Raw genomic sequence first — 19,179 nt, 5'->3', positions numbered from 1 at the left:
GGTCAATCATCCAACACCACAACCACCTGACCACCACGGTGGTTTTGTCCAGCACCATCCTCGTGTCTGGCCGCCAGCCCGAAAGTACATAGTATAAAGTACATAGTACGGGGCTCGATATGCTCTATGATGGATTTCGTATGCTGAATACAACGAACAATCAGCACGGGGACATGCCCAGAAAGCGTCTTTGACAACTTCGGGCTACGTACCTCCCAACCTCGGCCATGAGTCGCTGCGCCGCGCTCGTTTGGCCGCCTTTGTAGCGGAAACCGGTCGTTCGGTACCCCGCTCCCGACTTCTGCCTGCACTGTCTCAGCACGTCCATGCGCTGTTCACGCGCTGTTGTCTGGTCGCACTGCACGTGCAACGTCACCTGTGGCCCCGCCGTGGCGGTCTAGTGGCTAAGGTACTCGGCTGCTGACCCGCAGGTCGCGGGTTCGAATCCCGGCTGCGGAGGCTGCATTTCCGATGGAGGCGGAAATGTTGTAGGCCCGTGTGCTCAGATTTGGGTGCACGTTAAAGAACCCCAGGTGGTCGAAATTTCCGGAGCCCTCCACTACGGCGTCTCTCATAATCATATGGTGGTTTTGGGACGTTAAACCCCACATATCTATCATATCTATCTATCTAACGTCACCTGTGATTCGCTCCGAAAGTTTGAAAAGGTTCTAAAAGCGTTTTCACGCTGTGAATCTTATCAGAACTGAGATCGATTCATTGACAACCTTTGCGGGAGCAAGCAAGTCAAACACGATGTCCTTGAGTGAATGCACGCTATGCGCATGTCGATGGTGAACAGCCGCCTTTCTATCACATTAAAGGTGAGGTGTCGGCGCGAATTCTATCTGTATGTTGCCTGTAAAAATTGCGCATTTGCTGCGGCATTGGTGTCTTTTCGGAGCTGTCGGCAAACCACCACCACGTTTTCACGTGCATTTGTATATAGCGTTCAAATTTCGATTGATGGAATGCTAACTTCTTCACGCAGCTGTAAACTTATCAGGAGGTCAGTGTGAAGAGACTAAACTTACGGCTTCTCTGTTGACTGTATGACACCATTTCAATGTGGACTGTTCAGTTTCATAAGAGTTTCACTTTTGCCGAGGTTTTCATCGGATGTTATCAAGGTTGTATCATAGGTTAAATGACACCTTGGATTTTTCGCAGGTCTTTTGAAAGTATAAAAATGCCCACAAAGAAGTATTATATATCCACTTCGACCCTGCATGTTTCTTGCTGCGCATGTTTCATTTCGAATAATATTCACGTCTCATCACGCAGCATGTTCACTGATTCGAATGTTGATATTTTTTTTTTGATAGCTCGCAATGTTTTCGTCATATCAAACAATACCCACAAGAATCGAGCTTCTTCTTAGTTACGCCGAGATTTGCCCCTGATAACGTCATTGAATATTGCGAAAATATGAAAAATTTTATATCTACCTTGGTTCTTTATTCATCTCGCTTTCATAGCAGCAGCTGTATATCGCCCGCAACTTGGGCGCATGCAAATAATGTTCCATGTGCGAAAACCATCATATCATGAGGAGGCCCGCCGTGGTGTGAAACTCCAAATTGATTGTGGCCACCGTAGGGTTTTTTTTTTATTTTTTAACACGCACCTCAATCTATTTGAGGTATAAGGCGCGACGACAATGAACAGAGAGTGCACACACACCGAGCGTCTCTTCTGTCTAGATAAGCGTCCTATCAACGTACACGTGAATTATTCAACACCGTTACGCTCTGCCTTTCATTCTTGCACCAAAATCTGAGCGCATTGTTACTGCGATCGATCCCGTGAAAATGCTGCTGGCGTATGCGGGAATCGAACTCATGACTTCGATCCTAGCATCGCATTACCTCAGCATGCTAACTTACCGGCGAGTGTTGTCTGCAAGACCTGTACGTTAAATTCTCGGTGAGAACCCACCGAAAATCTATTGACACTGAGCCGGCTTTTCAGGATGACGAAGGAGTGGAGCCCCCAGCGTGCTACACGCGAGATAAGCCAACACCACCTAGATTTTTTTTCAAGGCCTCGGCAAGCCTCCGTCTCGTCAGCGTGACGTCACTGCTGTGAGATCTGTGAGAAAGCAACGCTCGACTGGATGATGTCGGAATGGCTTGCGGCTTCTGTTCGCCAAATAGACAGACAATCGTTTTTGCTTCGAAACAAGTTTTCAGTAGGCAAACTGTAGGAAATTATTACCTACTGTCTAACAAAAAAAACCTTAGCAATATTCTATCTTTCAAATGATGTACTTATTTACTTGATTTATTCACGCTTTAAACATTTTTGTGCACAACCGAGCGAAGTTGGCAGCGCATGACAGTGCGTCTGGCCACATTGATCTTACGTGCTCGCTCGCTCTGCTGGCTGTTGTGGTTGTAGGCTAGTTGCATTTTGTTACCGCTCACGCTGTTCTTTCTTTCTCTTGTGCTGTGTGAGCATGGTTGGGCAAACTACGCAATATGCCTGGATGCTGCTGTGCACCGGGGTGCAACTCTAACTATGCTCATGGACCTAAAGCGCGCGTCTATCGGTTTCCGATGGACGCCGACCGAAAAACCGCATGGACGAGAGCGATCCCTCGCAAGGATTTTGCGCCCACAAAGTACACTGTGGTACGTATGTGTAAACTCACTCAGCTATGCAACGAAAAACCTTTCAATTTTCATTATTTGTGAGCTATGCGTTCGGGAGACTTGCAGCATATTTTACGAAGGACATGAGACACGCAGTATTACTAACCGTGCTGTTTGCCTAATTTTTGTTTTCGCACGACCAGTCTTGACAAACAGGTACTTTCCTCTCAATCTCACGCCTAGCTAATGGCCCGAGTCGCTCTAAACGGACTGCAGCGCCTGATCAAATGTTAGATTTAATAAACAGTGCTCGCCTGTTGGGTCGCCTAACAAGGCATTGCTACTATGATAATGCCTAATAATACAGCCACATTTTCTGATATGTAGTTGACGAATGTACGCTAACTTTTTCTTGCTTGATTTTTGTGCTATAAGCTCTGTTTCATTTTTCTTTTTTTTCAGGTGTACGAGAAGCACTTTCATACAAGTGATTTTTTGACCACGTCGACCTATCAACATGAGACAACCGGACGAGTACTTGAAGTTCCTCTTCAGCTGAGACGACTCAAGTCTGGTGCTATTCCGAGCCTATTTCCAAACTGCCCTTCGTATCTTTCTCGTCCCATTACTGTTGTCCGGGAAGGCCCTGAAGAGAAGCGGCTTCGTCTAGAAGGAGAATCGCTACAGAAGGCAATAAGGCAGTCCGTTGAAGCTCACGAATAAGAGAAGAAAAAGAATAACATCAGTACTTTTGAAGACTTGCTCACCGCTCTGACAAGTTTCCAGACAAACACCTTCTGGACAAAACTTGTTACTCGGGACAAAGTCCTCTTCCTAAACTTCGATTCTCAAGGAGCTCCAACTGTGCGTTTTTCTGTGACAGTGTCAGCTGATTTGATTGTGAAAGTGTTCGTTGGTGACGTGCAGCTTAACAAGCTTGGGAACCTCGTGCTTCCTGTTTATTTGTGTGATCTGCGGGAAATCGACAAGGTCCTTATTGCTGTGCAAAGTTTGGCAGGAAGCTTCTCCGACAGCGAAGAATGCTTGCAGATTGTTATGAAGAAGACAGTGGAAACACTGGATGAACTAGCGTCACAAAGTTTCCCACATGAGTGGCAAGTGGAAGTTGTCAAGTTCGTAAAACAGCAAGTCGGCATTTTACTGAGCAAAACTTCGAGATACCCTGTGGACTTGCTGGTATTTGCTAGCCTTGTGTTCACAATATCTCCACATGCGTACAGATGTATTAGGTCCACATCAAAGTTGAAACTTCCACATCCCGACACAATTAGACGTGTTTGTGGGTCATACGGTGTGAACCCATGCTCTGAGCAACAAGATGCTTTATTTCTGTCGTATGCAAAGAAGCTGGCCGTAGGAATGGATGACCACAAAAAAAACTGTGACGCTTGTCATGGACGAAATTCCTCTGCAGCCCTACATTGAGTACAAAGGTGGTGGTCTAGTAGGAATGGCCACAAACAGTCAAAACGCAGCAAGAACTGCATATGTGTTTATGATTCAAAGCCTCCTGTCGTCAAGCAAAGACGTAGTGCACATCCTTCCAGTGGTGAAAATAGATGCAATACAGCTGCATCAATTTCTTCGTGAGCTCATTAATGGGCTGGAGGCAACAGGCTCTCGAGTAATCGCGGTTGTTTCAGACAACAACTCCATCAATGGGAAGGCAATGTCATTTTTTTCAGAGCCACAGAAAGTTGATACGGTCTACAAGCATCCATCAGACCAATCAAGACCACTGTTTTTTATTTTAGATGCTGTTCATGTTTTAAAATGCATACGAAACAATTGGCTTAACCAGCGTAACAGTGGTAAATGTATGTTTTTTCTAGACATCAATGGACTACCTGACAAGCCGTGTGTGCTAACAGGTTCATTCAACACGCTGCTAGAGCTCCATGAGAGAGAAAGAAACGAGCTTGTAGGACTTGCTCCAACATTGTCTTTGAAGGCACTGAAACTTTCGAACTTAGAGCGACAAAACATAAAACTTGTTCTCAAGATGTTCAACAGTTTCACAATCGCAGCTCTCAACAGTGCACAAGCAGCAGAACTGCAGCATGCCAAAAGCACAGCCGATTTTATCAGCACTGTCGTAATGTGGTGGCGCATAGTGAATGTTAAGACGCCGGATAAAGGGAGGCACCTTCGAGATGACTTACAAGAGCCCATAGAGGCAGTTTGTTGCCCCCAAGTTGAGTTTTTGAACAAAATAGTCAGTTGGCTCGACTACTGAAAAAGCCTCAAGCATGACACTGGTCATTTCAGTCATAAGACGCACAATTCATTGCGTCACACGTCTCTTGCTCTTGTTCAGGTGACAGGCTACTGCCTTGAAAAGCTTGGATTCAGGTACGTCTTACTTGGGAAATTCCAGTCTGACTGCCTTGAAGACAGGTTTGGCAGGTACCGACAGTTAAGTGGCGCACAGTACCATATCTCCGTACGACATATGTATGAAGCGGAGCACAAATTGAGGCTGCAGAAGGTCCTCGAGCTGCCAGAGAGTGACGAGATTCCTCTATGTGCCTCCACTGATGAATTTCGTGATGCTTTAAAGCAATTCCAGATTGTAGTTGGAGAAGAGGACATTGCTGCAAAGCAGCACACACTTCCAGCTACAACTTATGTCGCTGGTTATTGCGCACATGCTGCACTCAAGAAGCTTAAATGTGCATTCTGTAAAGAGAATCTAGTTGTTGAGAGTAGGACTCTTATAACTGAGGCAGACGAGCTCATAACGAGTATCACAAGAGGTGGACTTAAGTTTCCCCAAGCCGTCGTTGTGAACGCCGTACTGATGATGAATATTGTTCTCGAGAAACTGACAAGTGAAAAACACGCAGCCAAATTTTATGCCTGCGAAAAGCAGAAAAAACTGCTTGTTTCAATGACAACAATCTTCCTTGAGTGGAATGAAGACTTTGATGTTTGTGACAATGGCCATACGCCACATGTAGTGATGGGGTACATACTTAGTGCAGCAGCCAACACTTTGTTAAACAACCTTTGCAAACGAGAAAATAACAAGCTGTCTGAAGCCAAAGCCGCTAAACGGAAACTGAAGACACTCCAGGCGTAATCTCTCGCACATGACTGATGATGTGTCGTTTGTGTTTATAAAGCCAAATCGTTTGAGCTCCGAGTTTCAACACCTTCTACAAGATCATTTTAAAAATGTTAAAAGCTTTATCTCCACAATTTTTTAAAGTATTGTCACATTTTTCCTTTTGCTGTGAACATTGCCTTTCTTTTGGCACTTGAGCTGTTATGTGGAACAATCATTGGAAGATTTAAATAGATTATATCTAACCCATTTCGTGTGTGTTCAATTACATCTACTGAAAATAAGTCAACTAAGTGTTGAAAAGATTTTACAGGTAATGTCATGTTTGCTTTATTTTACTTTTTATGAAAATATCATATGTGAAAAACTTCGCATGAATCCTCGTTCAATGGTTTTATATCATTGTTGGTTTGTTTTTAAAAGCATTTTATATAGTAAAACATGCAGTCTTGTTTTTACACAAATCTTCAGGTCCATTTACTGAAATGCAAAATAGACCCTCCAATGCCTTCAAAAACTTTACATAAACCAACGAGTCCAATAACGCGCCTTACTTCAGTATAATCATAACTCACTGAGGCACACTTTCTCACGTGTGGTATTATAGCCAGTAGACTTATTTTCATTTCCCGTTACCACTGCTCTGCTGCTAGGTGTGAACTTCTCCATTGCACGATGAGCTCATCACAAGGTTCTGCTACAATTGTAAATATAGGTGTAAATATCAAAAAGTTTTCGGGGTCTATAACATTTACACCTGTTGCTAACAAAAATTCTTTCTAGGCAGGCCCGTAGCCAAAAAATTAATTTTCGGGTGCGGGGGCACCTGTTGAAGTCCTTGACAAACCCCTATTTTCACTATTTATTCTCAGTAAAACAGCCCCCTCCATCCGGATTTCGTGGGGTGGTGAGGGGGCCTCCTCACCCCCTCCCCCCTGGCCGTGGGCCTGCTTCTGGGTGTAAATCTCTGAGAAAAAAAAATGCTACAAATGCAACTGGGCCGCGGAACGACAAAACGCGAACGTGTGCCGGTCATTTGAGTGAATCCAGCTTCCAAGCAGATCTCACACTGATGACGTCACGTAGGCTTGCGGAGGCCTGAAAAAAAGTCTAGGTGGTGTTGGATAAGCACCTCAAGCAACACGTTTTCCGGGCGCGCAATGGGAAAACCCAGAAAGCATGGCCTGTTCGAGCGACCGGTGCTCTATCTTGGGTGGCCAATGGCGCTGCGCAAACTTTAGCCTGTCTTCCCTGTATCTGATGCCACAAAGCAGCAATAATGAAAGCGGAATGATATTCACAACTCAGCACAACTACCAGTTATATGACCAAGAAACATTGTACATAGCTGTACACCACTCGGCACTCTATTAAAAGCGTGAGTTGTCTATGTCACGGGTTATTTAGGACAACACTGAGGAATAACACTGATTCGTCGACTGACAATCAGTCACTTTGTGGCTATCGCGTGTTTTTCTTTTCAGGAGATCAACGTTATGAAATAACGCTTAACATATTATCGAATGTACCCGACGACGACATGTGTTGAGCAGTCACATATGGTTTATCTAATCAGGTGCTTATATTTGCGTAACGATTCAAACAACAACAACAGGGGTATTACCAATCGCGTTTAGCTGATCTCTGGCGCATAAGCTTGCAAGGACAGTAGACCTAGATTGTGCTACGCAAACCAACTACAGCGACTGATGCTTAAACTAGTGTACGATTGACGTTTGATTGATATGTGGGGTTTAACGTCCCAAAACCACCATATCAGTATGAAAGACGCCGTAGTAGAGGGCTCCGGAAATTTCGACCACTGGGGTTCTTTAACGTGCGCCAAAATCTGAGCACACGGGCCTGCAATATTTTTTCCTCCATTGGAAATGCAGCCGCCACAGCCGATATACGAACCCGCAACCTGCGGGTCAGCAGCCGAGTACCTTAGCCACTAGACCACCGCGGCGGGGCGTACGATTGACGTCAACCCGACGGGACACCTAGGAATATATATGTGATATTTGTATACGTAAATATCACACACGTGCTGAAAACACAATTGAAGTTTCTCCAGCATCACGCCTGCTTGGAATCTCATTCGAAAGTAGTTTCGAGAGTTGGCGTGGCTCTGTGGTATTGCTACGCAGAATGCTTGGGTGCGATTTCTGCTGGCACACAACATTTATTTTTTGCGTTCAATGCGTTAAAGCAGCCTGTTTCAGTCGTTCTTACCACTCTAGAATTTAAGTAACAAATGTCTGTTGTCTCCATTCCTGGGTTAACTTTTGAGTTACCTGTGGCGCATACGCACATAGCACGGCCCTTTGTATCTGGGTATTTGCCGCACGTGGCTAGACGAAAAGGTTTGGTAGCGTACGCGACGGGGTTTTATTGTTACTCATGTCGTAACCAGTCAAACACATTCGTCAAACTCTCTTACCCTCCATACTAATTTTGGTCTACGCAAAATTAAGGAGTCGATCACAAGAGCACGATGGAATAGGTGGCTAGATAGATAGATAGATAGATAGATAGATAGATAGATAGATAGATAGATAGATAGATAGATAGATAGATAGATAGATAGATAGATAGATAGATAGATAGATAGATAGATAGATAGATAGATAGATAGATAGATAGATAGATAGATAGATAGATAGATAGATAGATAGATAGATAGATAGATAGATAGATAGATAGATAGATAGATAGAAACACTGAAATATTTCGTATTTTCCTAACAAATGCTTCGCATATAAATGCCACGTGACATGCCCTTTCGCACACCTATGCGCACCATAGTTATAGCACTCCTTAAAGGAAAGATCGAGCACTTTTCTAAAAAAAATGACACCGGAGCATGTAAGAACAGTTTGATCCCTGCTGAATAAGAAAAGCGATGTGAGAGTTCTCAAAAGTGAACACTAATAGCACTTTTTGGTGAAAAAAGAGTGGCTGTGGCCGCCGCGCTTCTTGAGACGCCAAAAGAACACAATTACGTCATTCACAATATTGCACGTCATCTGCAACAGCAATACTGCTGAAGCGTGGTCTCTTCGATTAGTTCGGGCAACGTCATGTCATGGGTTAGTCATAGAGGCCTTGGTTGAAGATAAGAAAAAAAAACACTTGCTGCGGGCCAGAGGAAACGAAGATGACGTATGTTTCCTCGCCTACACTTTCAGCGCGCTCGCGGGGGTGGAGCAAGACAAGCTTTTATTTCACTCATTCTAGAGCTTCTGCTCATACAACCTCGGAAAAAATTATGACATAGTCAACAATAATGTCGCTCTTTCATGAACACGAAGTTTGATAGAATTCTAACTTTTTACAGCTTCCCTTCTTTTTGCAGCTTCACGTACAAACGGCACAATTCTCTCGCTACAATTCATGACAACAATGAACGGATGGAACGGTTATCGCTTGCGTTACCACTAGAGAAACGTGCGTCACCACTCATCCATCACCATCGCCCTGCTAAGCCAGCACACCCGGTAAAATATTGTGGTTTTTTTCGCAGGGAACGTTTGGGTGCGCAGCCATATATACAGCGCGGAAGCGGCCATGTCACGTGGAACTTTCTAGTATAGCGTGGGAATCTGTAGTAAGCCACAAAGAAATATACTGAGTAGATATCAAGTGATAGACTGTGTAATATGCCGTTTTGCAAAGAGGTGTGCACTTTTTTTCCAGAAAATCTTGCGCCTACATTGTATGATGCAAAACAACATGCATTTCGTCGCGTCATCATAGAGAGTGTTGGCATATTTTCAAACTTGGCTACGTATAGAACACATTGTATACCAGAATCACCATCTCCAGATTTCAGACATTTTGAAGATCTGTATTAATATGTTTCTCCGATCCTGACGTTGAAGTTCCTTCAAAAGTCACCCATATAAAACATACCTGAAACATCCTCTCCGAAACTGTAGCATAAGTTGACATCAAGATTTAAAGCTCCCCCCCCCCCCCCATGCTGCACATTTTCTTTTCCTATCCCGGGTTGTACAAGGCTTTATTTCATGAAAACGACCCGTTACACAACTGCTACAGATGGTGTGGAGAAGTGTTTCGCTTGCCTTTAGGTAAAGCTGAATTGTACAGCGCTCGGATTTCGTTTCCTCAATGAAGGGTAAGCAAACCTTCCATCGCGATACAGTGGCGCTCTATACCTTGCTAATTTTCCTTCTTATTCTGTCAGTACTCCCCCACAGCGTCGCTTCACGTTCTTACTTTTTGTTGTTATATTGATGGATGGTGGCAGTGGTAGACACACGCTCACGGCTGTTTCGAACAAAACTAATATATCCGAATGAGAACTGGTAAGTGATGATGTTTGGCGCAATGCTTATGATGTTCGACTGCTGACTTTGAGGTCACGGCTTGTATGTCGGCCTCAGTGTTTACACATCGACGAAAAGAAAATGCTGGAGGTCCGTGTGCTGGGCGTTGTCATGGCGTAAATGTCACCAGATGGTCTGAATTTCTGGAGCCTTCCAATAGAGCCTCTGTCATTGAGGGACGGCGAATGCTAGATGTTATTTCAAGTGATTAATTGATAGGTGCCAAACTCTCCTTTTTGTACATCTGTAAATAAAGTTAACAACGTTTTCAAGTTTATTTTATGAAAATAATGAAGAGAAAGACGTCCGTTTAGTCAGAAAATCTAGAAATATTAAAGTCCCATTACAGATGAGTGCGGCGAGTTGGGCAGGTTGGTAACGATGCATGACTAAGAAATCTTAGCGCCACAGAACGGAAACAAAAGAAAGAAACGTAGACAACACGAGCGCTAACTTCAAACCAAGTTTATTAGGAAACACACATGAATATATACGAACTCAAATCACAGAAATCTCACGCCTACTTTTTTACACATATATTGTTATACAACGTCATACAAAAACAAAAAATGTAATATCAGGAAATAAACAGGTAAACGCGCATGTGTAAATGGAACCAAGAAAACTTAGAAAAACTTAACAGCCCCCCGAAAAACCCTACAAACGAAAAATGTAACACCAACTGCGCATGCTTACCTCGGTGAAACTATGAAAACGTGCTCATTAGGAATGAAAATTCTTTATCGTGAAGGAGTACAGACGGATGACTCACGCACTTCTCGCCACGTTTTCGGATGAAGCAGGCCTCAACTAATTCTCGGGTTAACTGCTCTCTGTGACGGAATAGCACAGCTGTTTGATCGAACATTGGAGTACAGCCACACTGACGGCAATGTAATGCCAAGTGGGATGTCGGTGTGCCTTTCAATAATTCAATTGTTTCAATTGTTTCCTAATAAACTTGGTTTGAAGTTAGCGCTCGTGTTGTCTACGTTTCTTTCTTTTGTTTCCGTTCTGTGGCGCTAAGATTTCTTAGTCATGTGTCCCATTACAGATGAAAAAAAAACACATTTCTTTCTTCTCTGCACGCTGACTTGTACATCGCCTTGCGTAAGATGGCGGATATCTGCCTTCACTTTTGCGACGTGACTTCTTTCCAGTATAAGTTTTAAAAGTATTTGTTTGTAATAGACTTTCTACTGTGTACCAGTCACGTGGATACTTTCGAAAACAAGGAGGTGGTAGGCTTTCGAAAAGGATTGTCCATTGAAGCTCAACTCGTAACAATGTTTCATTCCCTTGCATTAACCATTGACAGACAGGGTAGGATACAAATTTTCTTCTTATATTTCTGTAAATCTTTCAATAAAGTTCTTCGTAGTAAACTGATTTTCAAACGTAGAAACATAAATAAACCAGAAATATTTGTTTCTTAGATTTCCGTGTATCTAAGCAGCCAGAAACGATACGTTGATGTAAAGGGCCAACTTTCGGGCTGTTTTCCTGTCACTTTCAGCGCACCACAGGTTGGCGTGTGAGGTCCTCTGTTTATTCTATTATATAGTAATGACATTCCTGATGCAATCAGCCTTGGTGTAGATATCAAATTGTTTACAGATGATTGTCTCTGCACATTCAAATCAATCAGGTTGACTAACGATTACAGCGATATGAACACTAGCCTGTGCAATATACAAGAATGGTGTAAAAAGTGGGAAATGTGTCTCAACACGAACAAATGTGTCTGCCGTCTAGTAACTCGTCAATGAAATCCGATGGCGTATATTTGTATATTAGGGTCTTCACCACCACAACAAGTAAGCTTTTACAAGTACATTGGTGTGACTTCAAATTTACCCTTGAATACCTATACTGATAGCGTTTGTTCATGTGCTTTTCGATCGTAAACTATGTCTCCTGAAACATGTTTCTTGAAAAGTTAGGCGCGGATCTCGGTAATACAAAAGCATGTCCTCTGCCCCCGAGTGGTTCTTCCCGGCGTGGAACGAAAAGTCTCGCGCCCGGGAGTGCGCACACTCACTGGCATTAAGCGTGGTTCCTGGATGTGTCGGCCAACGTGTGTCGGGAAGCAGATAATCTTCTTGGAACGGCGGAAGTTACCGCTCCCGCATCCAACTTTAAACAAAGCTCAGTCTATCACGTTACGTGAACTACAGACTTAGGCATACACTTATCTCCTTAAGTGCTCTAAATAAATTAATGATATACAGCCAGGCTGCCCTCGCTGTGATAACCCGCGTTGCACGTTGCAACACATTCTGTGGCCATGTCCTGCCATGAGCAAGAGCCCCGGGTCTCCTTCAACGGAGGAGGACCAGCAATCTCTTCTCACAAGCGTCGAGAAGGAAGACCAGCGACAGGCTATTCAGAGAGCCCATGACATGGTGCAGAAGATGAATATCCCCGTCCCGTTGTGAGTGCGGACCGCCGATGTTCCCTATAAGGGGGAGTGAGCATCGTCTCTGGATCAACTGAAGTTCTTTTCCTGCCTGCCTGTCCTAAAACAAAAACTTGAAACTGTTTTCCCAAATGTTAAACTGCTCTGCTGCACTGCTCTTGGTGCTGCTAAAATTAGAGTACGTGGGCGTCATATGAGACTTTTAAAATTTTGTTGAAGCGCTCTAAAAAAACGGACAGACAGAATAGGCTGACAAGGACAGCGCTTGTTCTCACAACTGAAGGTTTAATAATAAGAAAAGGTATTTAAAGCGGATACATGTTCTTTCGCGCAGGCGCATGCATGTGCATGTGCATGTAGAACCATGTGACGTCATCCCGAAGCTGCTGCCGCCTGGCAGTGCTTGGTATGTGACGTCATCCGATCATCGACTACTTAAAGACACCTGGAACCCACCCTCCCTTAGTGGGCACGGCGAAATCCATGAAAACATGGCTAAACGTTTCCTCTGCCTTGTGCAGGTTAGTAGGCGCACAGCTCATTTTGAAGCGATTGCCGCTGTTTGGTTGTTATGCCGTGCCCACGGCAGTGTCGTAAAATTGCATACGATTGTTTTTGTGCACTTCGGTTACTACTTTGTGGTGATGTCGAACAAAACCCCGGACCTACCAACCAAGACATGCTGTCTAAACTTTTAGAGGGTCAAAAAGCTCTCCGTAGTGAGGTAGCAGACCTTACAACTAAAACGGAAAACATGTTAGCAGAGCACACGGCGTCTTTTAGAAATCGAGACCCATGTGGCTGAAATGAAAACTAAAAATTCAAAATTAGATGACCTGGCCAACCTTCTTAAGGTCTACACAAACTCAATGAATGCCAGGCCCGAAAGCTAACGGATCTTGAAGATCGAGGCAGACGTTCAAACTTGATTGTTTTTGGTATCCCAGAACAGCCGGAAGAAACTGAATCTGATCTTAAAAAGAAAGTCGTCTCTGAAACGTTTCACACCAAGCTCGGCGTTAAATGCACTTCTGTTGCCCGGATTCATAGGCTTGGAAGATCAGGCTCGAATAGGCTGATTATCTTGTATCTTCAAGACTTCACCGAAAAGCTAGCGGTGCTGAAAAAGGCGAGCAACCTAAAGGGAACTAACATCTTTGTTCAGAACGACTACTCAAAGCAGACGTTGGCAAAACGTAAATTACTGTGGGAAAGTGCAAAAGCCGACAAAGAACAAGACAAGAAGGCATTTTTCATGCATGATAAGTTGCGTGTAGGTGATGATCTGTTTATTTAGAATGACGTAACAAACAAACGTCAGTTAATTGAAAGCCGTCGGAGTGCCACGGCATCGCCTCAGTCTATCGGCAGTGCACCCGATAACGAAAGTACGGGTAGCAAGTGTTGACCAGCTGCGCAGAAGCAAGTTAGGCTGATTAATATGAATGCTCGAAGCATCGGAAATAAAACCGCACAACTTGAGGCTGTACTCTTAGCATACAACCCTCAGGTAGTTGTAATAACGGAAACGTGGCTCCACAGCGAAATGTGTGAACAAGACTTAGTGCCTCCAGCTTATGAAATGTACCGCAGAGATAGGGCCTCAAGAGGTGGTGGAGTTGCAGTACTTGTTAAAACAGGAATTACTGTCATCCGTTTACCTGACGTTGAAAGTACAGAAAGCATATGCCCGAGGCTTTCACTCTTCAATAAGTCTTTTGTATTGTATGCAGTGTACAGGCCGCCGAATTCGTTGCCGGATTATTTGTTTAACTTGAAAACCCATATGAAAAATTACAGTAATCAAAAGCTAAATGTCCTCAGCGACTTCAATCTGCCTAATATTGACTGGAACCAAATGCAGTCGACATCAGATTTGATTAATGCAAATATACTGTTCGATATAATGCTTTCCCACAATCTCGCCCAAATTGTTCAGCAACCGACACGTGTTGGTAATGCTTCGTCCACGTTACTAGATCTTGTGTTCATGCATCGCACTATTCTTGATTGCTGTGTTTGTTTTGAACCCGGTTTATGTGATCACGACATGGTCACAGTTTCTTTTCCCTTGCATTGTAATCGCTCCAATAGCCCACCTAACTCTAAACAGGTCAAAAATTTTTCCCGTGCTAACGATACGAGCATCCAAGATTATCTTGAATTTGAATTAATGAATTTTGATGGCGACGACGCTGCTGTTCTCTGGGATAAGTTTAAGAAACTATGCTTCCACTGCATTGAACGGTTTATACCAAACAAAACAAAAAAACCCCAAAGTTCACATCATGAATCACAAAGCCAATAATACAAATGAAGCGTAAAGCCAAGCGCTATCGGAAAAAAGGTGCTCCCGCTAACATTCTCAGGGAAATTCGTAACTGCCTCTCCGAGGCTATTAAAAGTGCCAAGAACTTTTATTTTACTGTGAAGTTACAAAACTTCATCAAAGAGGACCGTAAAAAATTCTGGTATTTTATTAGGGACCGTAAAAGCTCTGTAAACCGAATAAAGTTTAACGGCACTATAATTGACAATCCCCAAACGATCGTGAAAAATTTCAACGACTATTTTCATAGTGTTTTTTCAACTTCTACCCGGCCTGTCTCAATTAGCATTGACGCTTCTGATTCAGATCCTAACCTCATTTCATTCGATGGTGTCCTAAATTTACTGATGCGATTAAAAGTTAAATCAACCCCTGGACCAGACAACATACCCAATGCATTTCTCCGGCGATATGCTGAAATATTGGCCAAGTACATTGTTGTGATCTTCCGAGCCCTAATAGGTTCAGCAACTTTACCCATCGATTGGAAATCGGCACGTGTTCTGCCCTTTGTGAAAAAAGGGGACCCAGAGTGCATACCAAACTACCGTCCAATTTCTATGACTTCCGCATGTTGCAAAATGCTAGAACATATAATTGCCACTCGTATAAACAGCTTCTTTGATGATAACCACATGTTATCTCCCTTTCAGCATGGATTTAGAAAACGGTTTTCCACAGTCACCCAGTTGGTCTCAGTTATTCATCGCATTGCTTCTGTTTTAGACAAAGCTGGTCAGGTCGATGTACTGTTTTTAGATTTGAGTAAAGCCTTCGACCGTGTTCCCCATAACAAGCTCATCGAGAAATTGCAGACTATAGGGCTTCCAAACTACCTAGTATCCTGGGTGTCTGCTTACTTGAACGGCCGGAAACAGTATGTCGACGTCTGTGGACAAACATCACCTCATCTCCCAGTAGATTCCGGCGTACCGCAGGGTAGTGTTCTAGGTCCGCTGCTGTTTATAATTTATTGCAATGATATTGTTAATGCTATTACTGATCCGGTTAAAATAAGACTTTTTGCAGACGACTGCATTATTTTCACAGATGTACACTCGCCAGATGACCAGGTCGCTCTCGACACTGCCCTTAACAATATTCTTTCGTGGTGTAACAAATGGGGCATGGTGCTCAATTTCGATAAATCTGTTTGCCTTCGAATTTCTAACAAAAAAAATCCCATTCAGTTTTCCTATTCCTCCAAAAACCAACCCTTAAAAGAAGTCAGTCAATACAAATACCTAGGTATAACGATAACGAATAAGTTGTCCTGGAAGGCACACATTGCCGATGTTTCGTCATCGGCTTTCCGTAAACTGTCTTTTAAGGCACAAACTCAGAGACGCCCCGTCGCAAGTGAAACTATTAGCTTATAACACTTTAATACGTCCAAAGCTTGAATACGCTTGTATTGTATGGGATCCGCATACTAAGTCTAACATATATTCCCTCGAAAAGATTCAAAGACGAGCAGTGCGTTTTATTTACTCGAAGTATGGTTGTGCTACATCAGTTACTGAACTAATGCGAGATAACAAATTCCAGACGCTACAATCGCGGTGCCAGCTTCTCCGTCTAAAATTCTTGGACTCACTAATTAACAATAAACTTGGGCTACACCCATCACATTACGTTACCCCAGCTTCGACCAGGCAAACTCGTCATTCTCATGTCCGATCTTTAACTCCGTATTTTGCGCGGACAGATTTATTTAAGTTATCCTTTTTTCCGAGTACTGTAACAGAATGGAATAACTTGCCTTCTGATTTCCTCCAAATATTCGATCTTGATGAACCCAATGTTTAATTCTGTGAATATTGACCCCCCCCTCCCAATATCGCTTGATTTTTTTTATGTTTCTCTTCTACTCGCTCTTCTCTTACACAGATGTATTTTAGTCAAGCTGTGTCACTCATGTACTGATCTTGTGGTTGTGTTTGTGCCCCTCCTGCTTAGGCCTTTTTGGCCTGCAGTATTTCACAAATAAATAAATTAAATGTACATGTATGTGCATGTGTAAGACCATTGTGATGAGTGAAGAAAACGACAACGACGGAAGTGCGGGAAAAGGCGCGTGTAATGTGCGCGTGAGTGTCAGCGAATCAGCTGATGACCTGTGGTGGCCCATAGAGGTGGCGTGCCACGATTGGGCCACGGGCGACCATCACGTGGCGGTGGGCTTTGGGGCTGGGGACGAGCCGAAGCAGCGGCAGACGGGAGACAGCGGGCTGAAGCGTCGGACGCAGGCGATCCAGGTTCCGGTCAGGGAACGCGGCCGTCCACGCTGCTGCCGTCCAACCACCAGATGGGCGGCATTGCCGGCACGAGTACTGCATCTCGGGGCGCGGCCTGGCCTGCTGTTCTTTTCCTTGTCGAGGGCATCGCGGATCTCGGCGAGGCGTCTCCACGGTCAGCCGTTCGAGACAGCGATGAACGTGGCCTGGCTAATGGTCACGATTGCGTCGAGCATCGCGTCTCGGCGCACGCTCTTCGCTGGACGGGCTGGCCATGCCCCGCATGGAGCATCGCGTCTCCGATGCGGGTTGACTGCTCCGTGGCCGCACCCATGCCATCAAGCGCCGGTGTCATCAGAGTGTCGCACATCGGCAAGGGACGAGCGAGACGTTTTGCCGGGCGGGACGCGGGAGTGCGCACAGAGGAGCACGGAACCGGGCGAGGTCCAGGGTGGCCGAGGATCCAGGTGCCAGGAAAGTTGCTGGCTGAATCTAGGATCGCCGGGCGGTGCCGAGTGATGCGCCAGACTCGGACGTGGGCCACGAGCTCATGAGCGGCAGTGTGCACCCGAGGGTACCTGGCGGTGCCCTGGCCAAGAAGAAGGAACGTGCGGAAAAGAGAGCTCGAGGGTTGAGGCCACGAAGGCAGAGGAAGCGGTCTGCCGCTCGAGAGGACGAGTGCCTGGGAGTGTTCCTGAGCCGGACGTGGGACCCGTACGTGTCGGCCAGGTCGAGCTCCGGTGTGTCCGGTTGAGGTCGAGTCCGTCGGCCTGTACAAGGTGCAAGGACGGGGCCTGCTGAACGGCTCCTTCCTGGGTGCAGTGGCCGGGAGCAGGTTCGTGGGCGAGGCCTACCGGGCGTGGTCCTCGTGAGCCGGGGCCTGACCCCGGACCTCCGGAGTTGCGACCCTGACTGCTGGGTTGGCCGCGACGTCCGACTCTACGGCGCTGCACACGGTAGCGTATCCGTGCGCCGTCAGCCGTTCCACCCATGCCATGAAATAAAAAAGTTCATGTTAATCCTTTCTCGTCCGCTATCAACAAACATAGTGACGAACGTGTTCAACCATCACAACTATGTATTTGCCTTAAATACCTTTTCTTAATAATAAACCTTCAGTTGTGACAGCAAACATGCACATGCGCGAAGGACCATGTATCCGCTTTAAATACCTCTTCTTATTATCACATTTTCAGTTGTGAGAGCAAGCGCTGTCTTTGTGAGCCTCTTCTTTCCGTCCATTTTTTAGTGCGCTTTAACAAAATTTTTAATTATGAACGTAATCCAAGTGGCCCAAGTTGCCATCTTTCTATCATATGAGACCTTACATTAAGCGTTATATTCACACTCTTGAATGCATTCAAGGAAAGGCTGTGCGATTGGTATTTAACAAGTTTCCCCTTAACCTACTTCTCAGTTTTAGTGCAAGCAAATGACATTCCCTTACCCCAGGCACGAAAAAGAAAAGCTAGCCTAGAATTTCTTTATCAACTTTGAAGCATGGAACTAGCTTTAAATCCATATCTGTATTTGACACCCCTAGATTGAAGGCTCTCCCGACACCATTACGCCAACACCTTAATTCCACATTTTGCTCGCACTGACATATCCTCCTCATTTGGAAGAACAGTTAGTGAATTGAGTTGTATTATTATTATGTGCGATCAGACTGCAGAGTGACATTGTTTCGTCTTGATTGCGTTTGTGAGATTACTGCTTATTTTTTGTTTGTTTTAATCACCCCGCATGAACCACAAGTCCGCAGTATTGAAGGAATAAATAAATAAATAAAAAATAACTGAATAAATAAGTAAATAAATTAGTAAATAAATAAATAAATAAATACTAAAATTTGAGGCACAACATCATTGCGTAAGTATTAGGTGGTGAGTTTTTAGTAGGAATACATAGACACGTTATTCTGAAGACAACTGTTTCCTACGCTGCGCTGAAAATGCGATGATATGCATGAAAAAGCGTTTTGCCGAGGATAAGGTGCTGCCACTTGACAGGACGTGAACAGTACAAGAACTACATCACGCATGGCTGCGTGTGAGACCAAGACTCATGTAGTATGGCTGACAAAAGGTTATCCTGATTTGGTGACGTTTGCAGCGAAGCACGCAAACTAGCAACGATTGTTTTAACTTTGTGCTTTTC

General features: G+C 44.4%; 1 non-coding gene across 1 annotated transcript; it reads left to right on the top strand.

Moving 5' to 3' along the window:
• The first annotated feature begins 2,278 nt into the window (after positions 1 to 2,278).
• Positions 2,279 to 6,102, top strand: LOC119173371 (uncharacterized). Its single transcript, XR_012885366.1, has 2 exons — positions 2,279 to 2,633; positions 3,057 to 6,102. It is a non-coding gene; the product is annotated as an uncharacterized LOC119173371 (transcript).
• The last annotated feature ends 13,077 nt before the right edge of the window (positions 6,103 to 19,179 follow it).

Source organism: Rhipicephalus microplus, chromosome 8, assembly GCF_043290135.1.
Source record: "Rhipicephalus microplus isolate Deutch F79 chromosome 8, USDA_Rmic, whole genome shotgun sequence".
NCBI lineage: Eukaryota > Metazoa > Arthropoda > Arachnida > Ixodida > Ixodidae > Rhipicephalus > Rhipicephalus microplus.
The sequence above is the reverse complement of the archived record's forward strand: the minus strand, read 5'-3'. Positions and strand labels throughout refer to the sequence as shown.